Genomic DNA, 10,322 nt, shown 5'->3' on the forward strand with positions numbered 1-10,322 from the left:
TTGATTTTGATTTTATTTCTGTTTACTAATATGCACTGAATTAAAGTAGTTCTATAGAGCGGGAATTAACGCTTGAAATACGAAATTAATAAAACTGTCTTTCGGTTTCCTAAAACGCTTTAAGAGATGGTGCTATTACGATCGCAGAGTATGATCCAGTGAGGAGCGGCATGATTTGATAGGTAAATAATTGTTTTTTCCCTGCAACATAATAGAAAGGTTTCTATACAAAAACGATTCTCTTATAAACCACCATGTGCACAGTTTCCACCTCGATACACCTGAGCACACATTTTCGTCCAAGAGCTTCCAAGCAGAGAACAACAAGCAGTGAATGTCTCCACCACAGTCTTTGATTATACTACACGGTTGAGTGCATAGCAATGTGGGAGCTTCTAGCTGAAAAATGGGCCTCTTTGGTTGGTTTTTGTCGAAACCTCAAGTGTTCCCTTCATCCAATCAGAATTTTTTTTTTCTATCAAGCGAAAGCTAACACTTCCCCCCAAAACGCTTTTCGTCACTAGGTCAACAGATAACACAATTTAATGTTATAGCAAGGCGAATGTGGTAAATCTGTTGCAAACTTCCTATCCAAGCACATTTTTTGACCAAAATGTAGGTTTTAAAAGTCAAAACCTCAAGTGTTCCTTACAATATTTTTCAAATTTGATGTCATTAAATGAAAAAGCACACTTATATATTGGCCATATACTAGCGTCACTAGAATGAGCAATGGCCAATTCTCTGTAAATTGCAAATCTTGTGCAAAAACTTACTATTTTCGCCTGTTTTGTCATACGGTTGTAAATTCAATGAACTGTGAATTTGCTAAAAGAGCGTTTACAAATTGATATGTGCATCACGTCCTAATACTCCGTTGGTGAGCGACGGGCGATTGGTATTTCACCAATAAGGATTCCGAACGCAAAAAAAGGAGTCCTATCTGATTGGCTAGAAACCGATCGCTAGATCGCTCAGTGATATAGTACAAATTGTATTATAGACTTGTGATTCACTAGTGATATTATATAGCCAGAGAAATAAGTGCTGTACAGCACCGTGTGGTCTGAGCTGAATGGGCTATGTTTTTTCTTTTCATAATGATTATACTAGACAGTATACAAATATTAACTATCTATCATGAGTGTGATGGTGATGGTCGAAATATAATCACGAGGTGAAAGATGGATTGTTGCATTCCACGAGACAATACATATATTTCGACCATTACACGAATTTAAGACGGTTAATATTTGTTTCATATCACTATATCACTCATACATAAATTCTGTTGCTCAAAAATACTGTTTACTGATACATTTTTTCATCAACATAACACCATGTTTTGCCGTGATATACTTAACATTTTGGTGTCCACCCCATAACTAAATCAGCGAGTCTAAGGGTCAGCGCACGGCTTGGCACAGGCGCACTACGGCGCAGCACTATGATGGTAAAACATATCACACGGAGAGGCTGATGGTAAAAATGATAAATGGCTATCAACAAATAAACTGTCTAGAATTTATGTAAGAGTGATATAATTGAATATACCGTATCACATTGTTATCGTACGATTTAAAAATATTTCGGTGAAAATGAAGTTAAATATTATGTGTTGAATGAAAACTGCAATCGCAGCTGAGTGTATTGAACTTCCAGTTAATCCGAGACTGGAACTTACTTTTTAAGTAAGTATCGCATGACGTAATGACCAGTCAGTTAGTCGCCTGATATCAAGTGGGCTGTGTTACATTATTGTTTTAAAGAAAAAGAATTGTGAAAACGGTTATATTTCAGCCCCGGGGTGGCACTTCAATATGAAATGGATATAGGTGTAGGGCTGTGCAGTGTGCAGTAAGGGGCATCTGGGCATCCGGAGAGAGCAAGGGGCATTGTAAGGGTGGGAGCATGATTTTTGACATTCAGTGAGAGCAAAATATACAAAATATGGGGTCATTGGGCGAGAGAGTAGTTCCGTTTGGATCTAAATTATGGGGGGGGGCATTGGGTGAGAATATGACTTTTTTTTAAATGGGGTCTTTGTGTGAGAGCCTAAAGAACCCTCGAAAATTGAATTTCTAGTTTTAAATGGCTTAAAATGGCTTTGTTATTTCAAAAGAATTAACAAAATTAGTGATAGACGAGGCTCGTTGCTGTTCAGATGGAAATATATGGGTCTAGGTCTTTGGGTGACAAAAATATGGAGTCTTTTGGTGACGCAGCATGTGGTGGTAATGGGGTCTTTGGTGACAGCGATGGTGAAAAGGGTGTTTTAACAGCCCTACATACGCGTCACCTCCAAAATGGGAGTGCCACCCGGATTTCAGCACATCACATCAAAGCTCCCATTGGGCGCCCCATTCTTCGAGCCTCCAAAAAGGGCTTTATTGGGACCATGTGCGCGCGTAGCTCGCACAAAATTGGCATTTTACACTCTTTATTATGGTCCATGATGTAGGTGCATTTTGGTGGAATCAGGCTCCTTGCCCCTTTTCTTTTCATTGGCTCCCGCTGGCTATACAACTGGTTCATCTGGTGAGTTTGAAATTTGATATTTTTCAAAGGAGATCCATGTTATCATGGTTATAGGATTATCTTCTTCAAAACATAGATTCATGTGATGATATCTCACCAAAACCAAACATAGCCCGGTCCATCCCCACGGTCACTTATGGCTCCCAATCAGTCATGTGGCATAGATTTCTCTTGACCTTGGGGTGGACTTTGGTGAAAATCTGTAAAGTACAAAAGTGAATCAAGTGTTTTAGCTCACAGAGAGAAATGCGCATAAAATACCGATTTCGAGGCTAAAATAAATATTCTTGATGAAAAATGGAGCAAACTACCCAGCCCCCCTTGATATCTAATGGTGCGTCCCTTATCACATCGGTAGCCCGAGTCCCTCGGCCCCGATTTCGAAACAATAAAACATGGCAAAATGACCGTTTCTCAATTTGGGGCCTAAGAACGAAACATGCCAAAAAGTGTCGAGAAATTTCTTTTGTATGTTATTGTTTTGACCAAGATCGTCAATCCCAAATTGAAGGAGGGGGGGGGGCACAATGTTTGTGAAATATGATCCGGAAGTGGGTACCTCGTCGCGCTGGCGCGACGCAGGGGGTGTTTGAGGGGGGATATTCCCCCTGAAAATTTTACAAAATGAGCCGCAAAATGAAGGCATTTGGTAGACACTTTTTACAATATTATTGTGTAAATTCTAGTAGGAAAACTTTTGTCGTGGGTGTTTACGGAAAGTGTGCGTATTTAAGCAGAACTAAGAACAAGGAATATTTCTTTTACATTTTTTTCTTTGAGTTGTCGGGGAAAGAAGGAAATATTTAATCACTGCTGATTTAATATTTAGTCGACTTTGACATGTGTATCTGCGTCCTGTTTACTTTCTTCAATCCTTCTACATGCGTCTTTTTCCTCAGTCTCCTGATAGCCCTCTTTTTGGGGTGTCCTCTACGGAGGGCCCAGGTATTATATTGTCATGGAATTGAACTTTGCTGCTATTTTGGGTCTTGCCAGATTTACTTCGCATCTGTTTTGCTTAGGGGAAAGTGGGGTAATGCCGGACTGTGGGGAATCCCGGACACGTCGATTGCAGCTAAACGGAGAAGGGTGGCACTATTATACTACCTTAGGGTATTAGCTACCTTAAGGTGTACCTCACGTGTACTACTACCAGCGCATTGGGTCTCGCCTTTATTTGTGAAAATTACGAAAAAACAGAAATTGTCATTTTTGACTTTTTATCTGAAAAGTGATTTATTAGCTGGGTGACAGTTAATGCGACAAGGGACACAGATAAAGTATGGATGAAAATTATGTTTGATACTTGATTGTTAGCTAGCTGGATGTATGAATTTTGGTATCTTAAAAATGGATAAATAGAACAAGCACTGAAAAAATAAATCGGGACCGTGAGGGGTAATCCCGGACACACATGCGTCTCTATACAGATGGGGTAATGCCGGACACTTGTTATTTCGAAAATATAGACAACAACAACAGCCTCCATAGTTGTATGCTTGAGGTAACAGAAGTACCTAATACATTCAGGGGATTATCATCCTACTCCACTTTCCCTCTTAGCAACAATCATGTGTCCGGGATTACCCCGTGCCCGGCATTACCCCATCATTTTTTTCCATTTTGTTTTTCAATTATAACTTATTAACTAGAGATATTGAGTTATTAAAAACTGGTTGCTAGTTAGAACATTCCTCCTACTTTGCATTGATATGATTTTCACTGATGAACTTTATCTAATCTTGAACCTGCGTAGCCTTAACGAAAGGTGCCCGGGATTACCCCACTTTCCCCTAAAAGAAGGCCCCTACATGTTTAGATTAAATAACACAACTAACTTGATTTTGATTTTATTACTGTTTACTAATACCGTATGCAAGTTAAGTACACCAGGCACAAAAAGAAACTCATCAGATATAGTCATCCTCGCTGAAAACGAGCAAGAATTGACCAAGATACACGCAGAGCACCAAATTTGCAAAAGTACTTTAGTATACAAAAAGTCGGAGGATTTTTAAAGCTTTTTTTTTTTTTTGTCAAAAGAGGTCCAAATTTGGGGAAGAAAATCCACTTTTGCCCACCCCCTTGGAAAAAAGTCCACTTTTTTGAAATCAGCACCCCCCCCCACCACAAAAAATCCTGGCTACGGGCCTGGATATGCGCTTCCAAACCCTCAAACCCCAAAATCAAAAGTTGCAATTTAACGATTCAATTGTGCCTGTTATTACATTGATTTGCCCGTGGTGCTTGTGTGCAAAACAACGATGCGTTCCCATTCATTGAAAATCATTGAAATTACAACTTTTCATTTTGGGGCTTGAAGGATTGGATGCGCAAAATTATCAGGTTGTTGAACAGCAAGGATGACTATATATAACTGACGAGTTTCTTTTTGTACCTAGTGTAGTTCTATATACAGCGGGAATTAACGCTTTTAATGCCTTTTAGGGGCTGTGCAATAATTATGAGCCCTGAGGGGAGCACATTCATGCGGCGCCTTTTTTAATAAAACGCTCTAAAAAGGCTTAGGAAAACAGTACGGAAACGCTTAAATATGCAAATTTTCCTGCTCGCTGTGCTCGCAACATACATCTAGATAATTAAGGCTTGCAAATTGGGAAAAATTTGAAGGGGGGGGCAAGCGACTTTTGGCGGGCCGAAAGGGGGGGGCAAGAGATTTTGGCCAGCCGTTTGGAAATTTTACCCCCGGGGAGGGGGGGGGCTCATAAATATTGCACAGCCCCTTAGGTCTACTATATACATGTATGGTAGAATAGAAACACACTCGCACAGCGCCATTTTCTAAGAGATGGCGCTATTACGACCACATAGTACGATCCCGTGCGACATGATTTACTATAGACGAATCCAAGTAGCCAAGTCATGGTCAGGATTTGGTCGGACATCTTTGGGTAGCCGCTAGCACCAACCTGATGTTTTGAGCGTCCAATTGTGCAAATAAAATCCGCCTAACACCTAGAGAAGATGCAAGGACGAGGAGGGTTAATAGAATAATAGCTAATAATATATATAATGGAGATAATTCCGCAGGTAATCCCGTCGCATATATTCATACATATAGTCCTTTTGTTCGCAAGTACGTCAATGCATAGATACCGCGTATAGTTAATCCGATTATTTTAATCACTTCAACAACGAATAGACCATGCTGTGTGTTTTGTCGAAGGGAACTGTATTGTGTTATTCTTTTGTCTACCTGTGTTTTTGCGAAAGGTGTAAAACGGGTGATGGAATGCAGTTTAAAATTTCCGCCAAGGCCGAATAATTTCACATTTTGAGTGCATTGTAGCCGACGGCTACCCAACTAAAGGCTGCTAGCCAGGTGTAGGAATGCGTGAATTTAGATTCGTCTATAGAATAAACAGAGACGGCAAAATGCGCACTCGTATTTTGTCAAATAAAAGGGCAAGCAAAAATGGCTAAATTGTGTCGTTTACGCTCTGCTGATCCACTTATTTGACTAAATAAGAAATTTCTTCCTGAAAATGCAAGGGCATTTGTAATAGCGCCACCAATAATAAATAATGCAATCGATACCATCTATATATAATAATACATTTTTTATGTACTTGGTGGTAAATTTATATAAGGCGGTGGCATGCATTGTACATTTTTAATCATTACTGCTATACACATTAGTTGTTAGTATTGCTCCATCTTAACTTATTTCTTACGCAAATTACTTTACAGTGTCTCCTCCCTGTATAAAATACATAAGAAATAACAGCCAACTCACCAACAAAAATCGTTCCACCAATAAAGCAGTAATTAATTTGATTTGTCAAATTATTCTTTGAATTATTAGAAACTTGTATAGGTGTACCTTCAAGAGTAATCTTTTGTACAGGGTGTCCCATAAAAAAATACCGAGAGAATAATTGAACGTAAGTCGCGAAGTAGACATCAAAATCAAATATTTCAAAATGTATAGCGCATAACCTATTTAATTGAGCATCACATACGGAAATTTTATTTGATTCAGTTGACTGGTTGCGCCCAGGGGGGCACTCCAACTTTGGAGGTGACGCGTATGTAGGGCTGTTAAGACCCCCTTTTCAGCATCGCTATCAGCCAAAGACCCCATATTTTTTTACGAACACATGCTCTGTCACCCGAAGACCCATATTTTTCCATTTGATCTGTCACCCAAAGACCCTTACAAGTTCAATTTGAACAGCAACTTTCATTTATCACTGATTTTGTTACTTATTTTGAAAAAAAAAAAAGAAATTTGAAGCCATTTAGAACTAGAAATTCGAGTTTCGAGGTTTTTGTGGCGCTGCTTCGGTTCTCACCCAAAGATTCCATTTAAAAAAAAGGTCATGTTCTCACCCAATGACCCCATATTTTTGACATTTTGCTCTCACCGAATGCCAAAAATCATGCTCTCACCCAATGACCCCATATTTTTGACATTTTGCTCTCACCGAATGCTCCTTAGTGCGAATGCGCCAGCCCTACACCTATATCCATTTCAAATTGAAGTGCCCCCGGGTGGTTGCGTTAACGATTACATAATGCGCGCATCAATCGAGTTCATTCCAAGTTTGATAAAAATAGGCGCTTCTTTCACATTGCTTGTCGAATATGATAGGATTTCGGTCATTGGCGCGTTAACACAGCTACCCAATGAATAGAGCCGGGGTCTGAACTTAGTCTCCGGTCGAGGTAGGTAGACGAATTCGACAGGCGATCATGCACGCAGGCTTATAGGCTTGAAACAGGCACTGTCATTGATTGGTTAGGGTTAGTTTAGGGTTAGGATTAGGGTTTTGAAGGTTGGACACCGCCCCCTCTCCCCCAAGTAGCTTGTTGAATCAAAAGCTAGCTAGTGAGGGCTGCAAACAAATCTAACGTGCTATCAGAAGCTATAAGAAGCTATCAGAAAAGTTTCTAAGTATTTTCACCTGAAATCCTATCGTGTTCGACCAGTAATGCCGAATACAGAGAGGATCATGGTAGGCCCAGAGCTATCCTTTTTCTCTCCTGTTTTGTCTAATTTCGATTATTTTAATTATCTAATCATGTGTTCATGAGGCTTTAGTGTAACAAATTTGCAATTGTTAAAGAAATCTTCTTTTTTTTTTTTTAAGTCACCTATTGCGCGTTCAAAAAATAAATTTAACAAAAATTCATTGCTTGTTGTTGACACACTTTTCGAGATAATCGCAATTTTATGACAAAAATTCCTATTCAATCCTGTATTAAATGCAAACTTCAAATTGATGTCTCGCTTTAAGTATACATCTAGCATCCTTGAGGGTCCGGGATCACATGGGTGTTGCCATGGAGATTGCTATAATTGAAAGTGACATTGACCCCTTTTCAACTCTGGAAAGCGCTTAAGACAAGCACTCCAATTTTTGAATTCAGAACAAATTTTTCATCAAAATTTCGCAGAAAATGTTCATTTTATACAAGTGAAGATGGAAATGGGGATTTTAGAAAAAGTTCAACATTTCAACTTTGTTTATTTTTTTTATAAAATTTCTTTAGCATTCTGAAAATTGAGATTATCTTGATTGATAATCGATTTGAAAATCACGCCGCCGGCCCCCCCCCCCACATCATTTTAAAGCTATTTTTAGGCCCAATCATGATTGATATTGATAATCGATTATTGATTATCAATTATTGATGGACACCGCCATACAAATAGAGAGTCCGTAAGGAAAAGGTCTGATTTGAAAATCACCCCGTCGCACATCATTTTTAATGCTATTTGAATAGTAGACGTGATTGATATTGATAATCGATTATTGATAATCGATTATTGATTATCGATTATTGATTACCGATTGTTGATTATCCATTATTGATTATTGATTGACACCGCCATACAAATAGTCCGTATTAATGGAAAAGGCCTGATTTGAAAATCACCCCGTCGCACATCATTTTTAATGCTATATATATTTGAATAGTAGACGTGATTGATATTGATAATCGATTATTGATTATTGATAATCAATTATTGATTATTGATAATCGATTATTGATTATCGATTATTGATTACCGATTGTTGATTAACCATGATTGATTATTGATTGACACCGGCATACAAATAGACGGTCCGTAAAGAAAAGGCCTGACTGATTTGAAAATCACCCCCATCATTTTTAATGCTATTTGAATAGTAGGCCTAATCCTGAGTGACATTGATTATATTGACTGAATATTGATTATCGATTATCAATCGATCCATCATCGATTACAGATAAATACTGGTTGCCAAAATGCAGACAAGATCATGCTACGGTCGGCATAGCTATCTGCCACCTTTCCCACCACACCATTGCTTGTCGAATACGATAGGATTTCGGTCATTGGCGCGTTAACACAGCTACCCAATAGAGCCGGGGTCGAGGTAGGTAGACGAATTCGACAGGCGATCATGCACGCAGGCTTATAGGCTTGAAACAGGCACTGTCATTGATTGGTTAGGGTTAGCTTAGGGTTAGAGTTAGGGTTAGGATTAGGGTTATGAATAGGCTTAGGGTTAGCTTACACAAAATAATTACTTGAAGGTTGGACACCGCCCCCTCCCCCAAGTAGCTTGTTGATGATCAAAAGCTAGCTAGTGAGGGCTGCAAACAAATCTAACTTGCTATCAGAAGCTATAAGAAGCTATTAGAAAAGTTTCTAAGTATTTACACCTGAAATCCTATCTTGTTCGACCAGTAATGATACTCGCTCACCGCTTCCGAAAGTGTGCGCATCATAAATTTAGTCCATATTATATATTTTATAATCCGACGGTGTTGTTATGTTATTCGTGTTTGTCCGAAAAAACGTGATTTCTGCAATTGGAAGTTTTCCAACTTAAATTCTTTAGGTTGGAATGTGCAAATATGTTAAATTTTAACTTTCCAACGAACATTTGAGCCAAGAATGGCAATGATCAAGTGCAACATTAATGTTAAAGTTTTAAAAGATTTAAACTTTGCATTACAATTTTTTGGAAATATTCCAAAAACATTAATGTGTGCGAATTCTTTATGCAACAATAATTCTTTATGCAACATTAACGAAAAAAGATACGTACAATTACCGAGCACCATCTTACATGCAAGCTTTCATTTTCAATATCGTGCAGGTTTTCAAATTTGAACAACACCCAATTAAATGTTTTGTAAGAAACATATTGTTTAAAAAGAACGAAAAGGATTTCACAGATCAAAATATGAAGCCCACTGACAGTTAACCACTAGTGTTGAATGTTCTTTCTTTCAAACTTGGAATGAAGTGAATTGACGCATGCGTTATGCAATATTGCTCATTTCTTCGCAATCAGTCAATCATTTCCAGTAACACTGGCGTATAAAATGTAGAATAAGATGGGCTACACCATGACACGCTGATGTTTAGACGTTTAGTTTCTGATGTTTATTTTGAGTTTCTGCTTTTGAGTTAATAAGACACTCAAATGTGTAAGCATAAATCATGTGTTTTTTTAAAGTCTTTGTTGTTATACCTCCAAGAACGGCTCCATATCTTCCATCATAACTTTGCTAATTGTTCGTCATCAAATGTTTCGATTTCATCTGTACCATATTGCTTGCCAAGATAAAACGCACTCTTACCGCTCATATTGTATTAGTCTTTCTTTAATTTTATTTTCTTGTTGCATTTATAGTGTACGAGACTTGGTAGACGATTGCTCATTTAGCAATTCAGTTTGTTTCATTATAGGTGATCAATAACCATGTATACTGCGCCACAATTAGAAAAATAATCACAATTTCAGACCTGAACCATATTG

The sequence above is a fragment of the Amphiura filiformis genome, chromosome 13 (assembly GCF_039555335.1).
Source record: "Amphiura filiformis chromosome 13, Afil_fr2py, whole genome shotgun sequence".
Taxonomy (NCBI): domain Eukaryota; kingdom Metazoa; phylum Echinodermata; class Ophiuroidea; order Amphilepidida; family Amphiuridae; genus Amphiura; species Amphiura filiformis.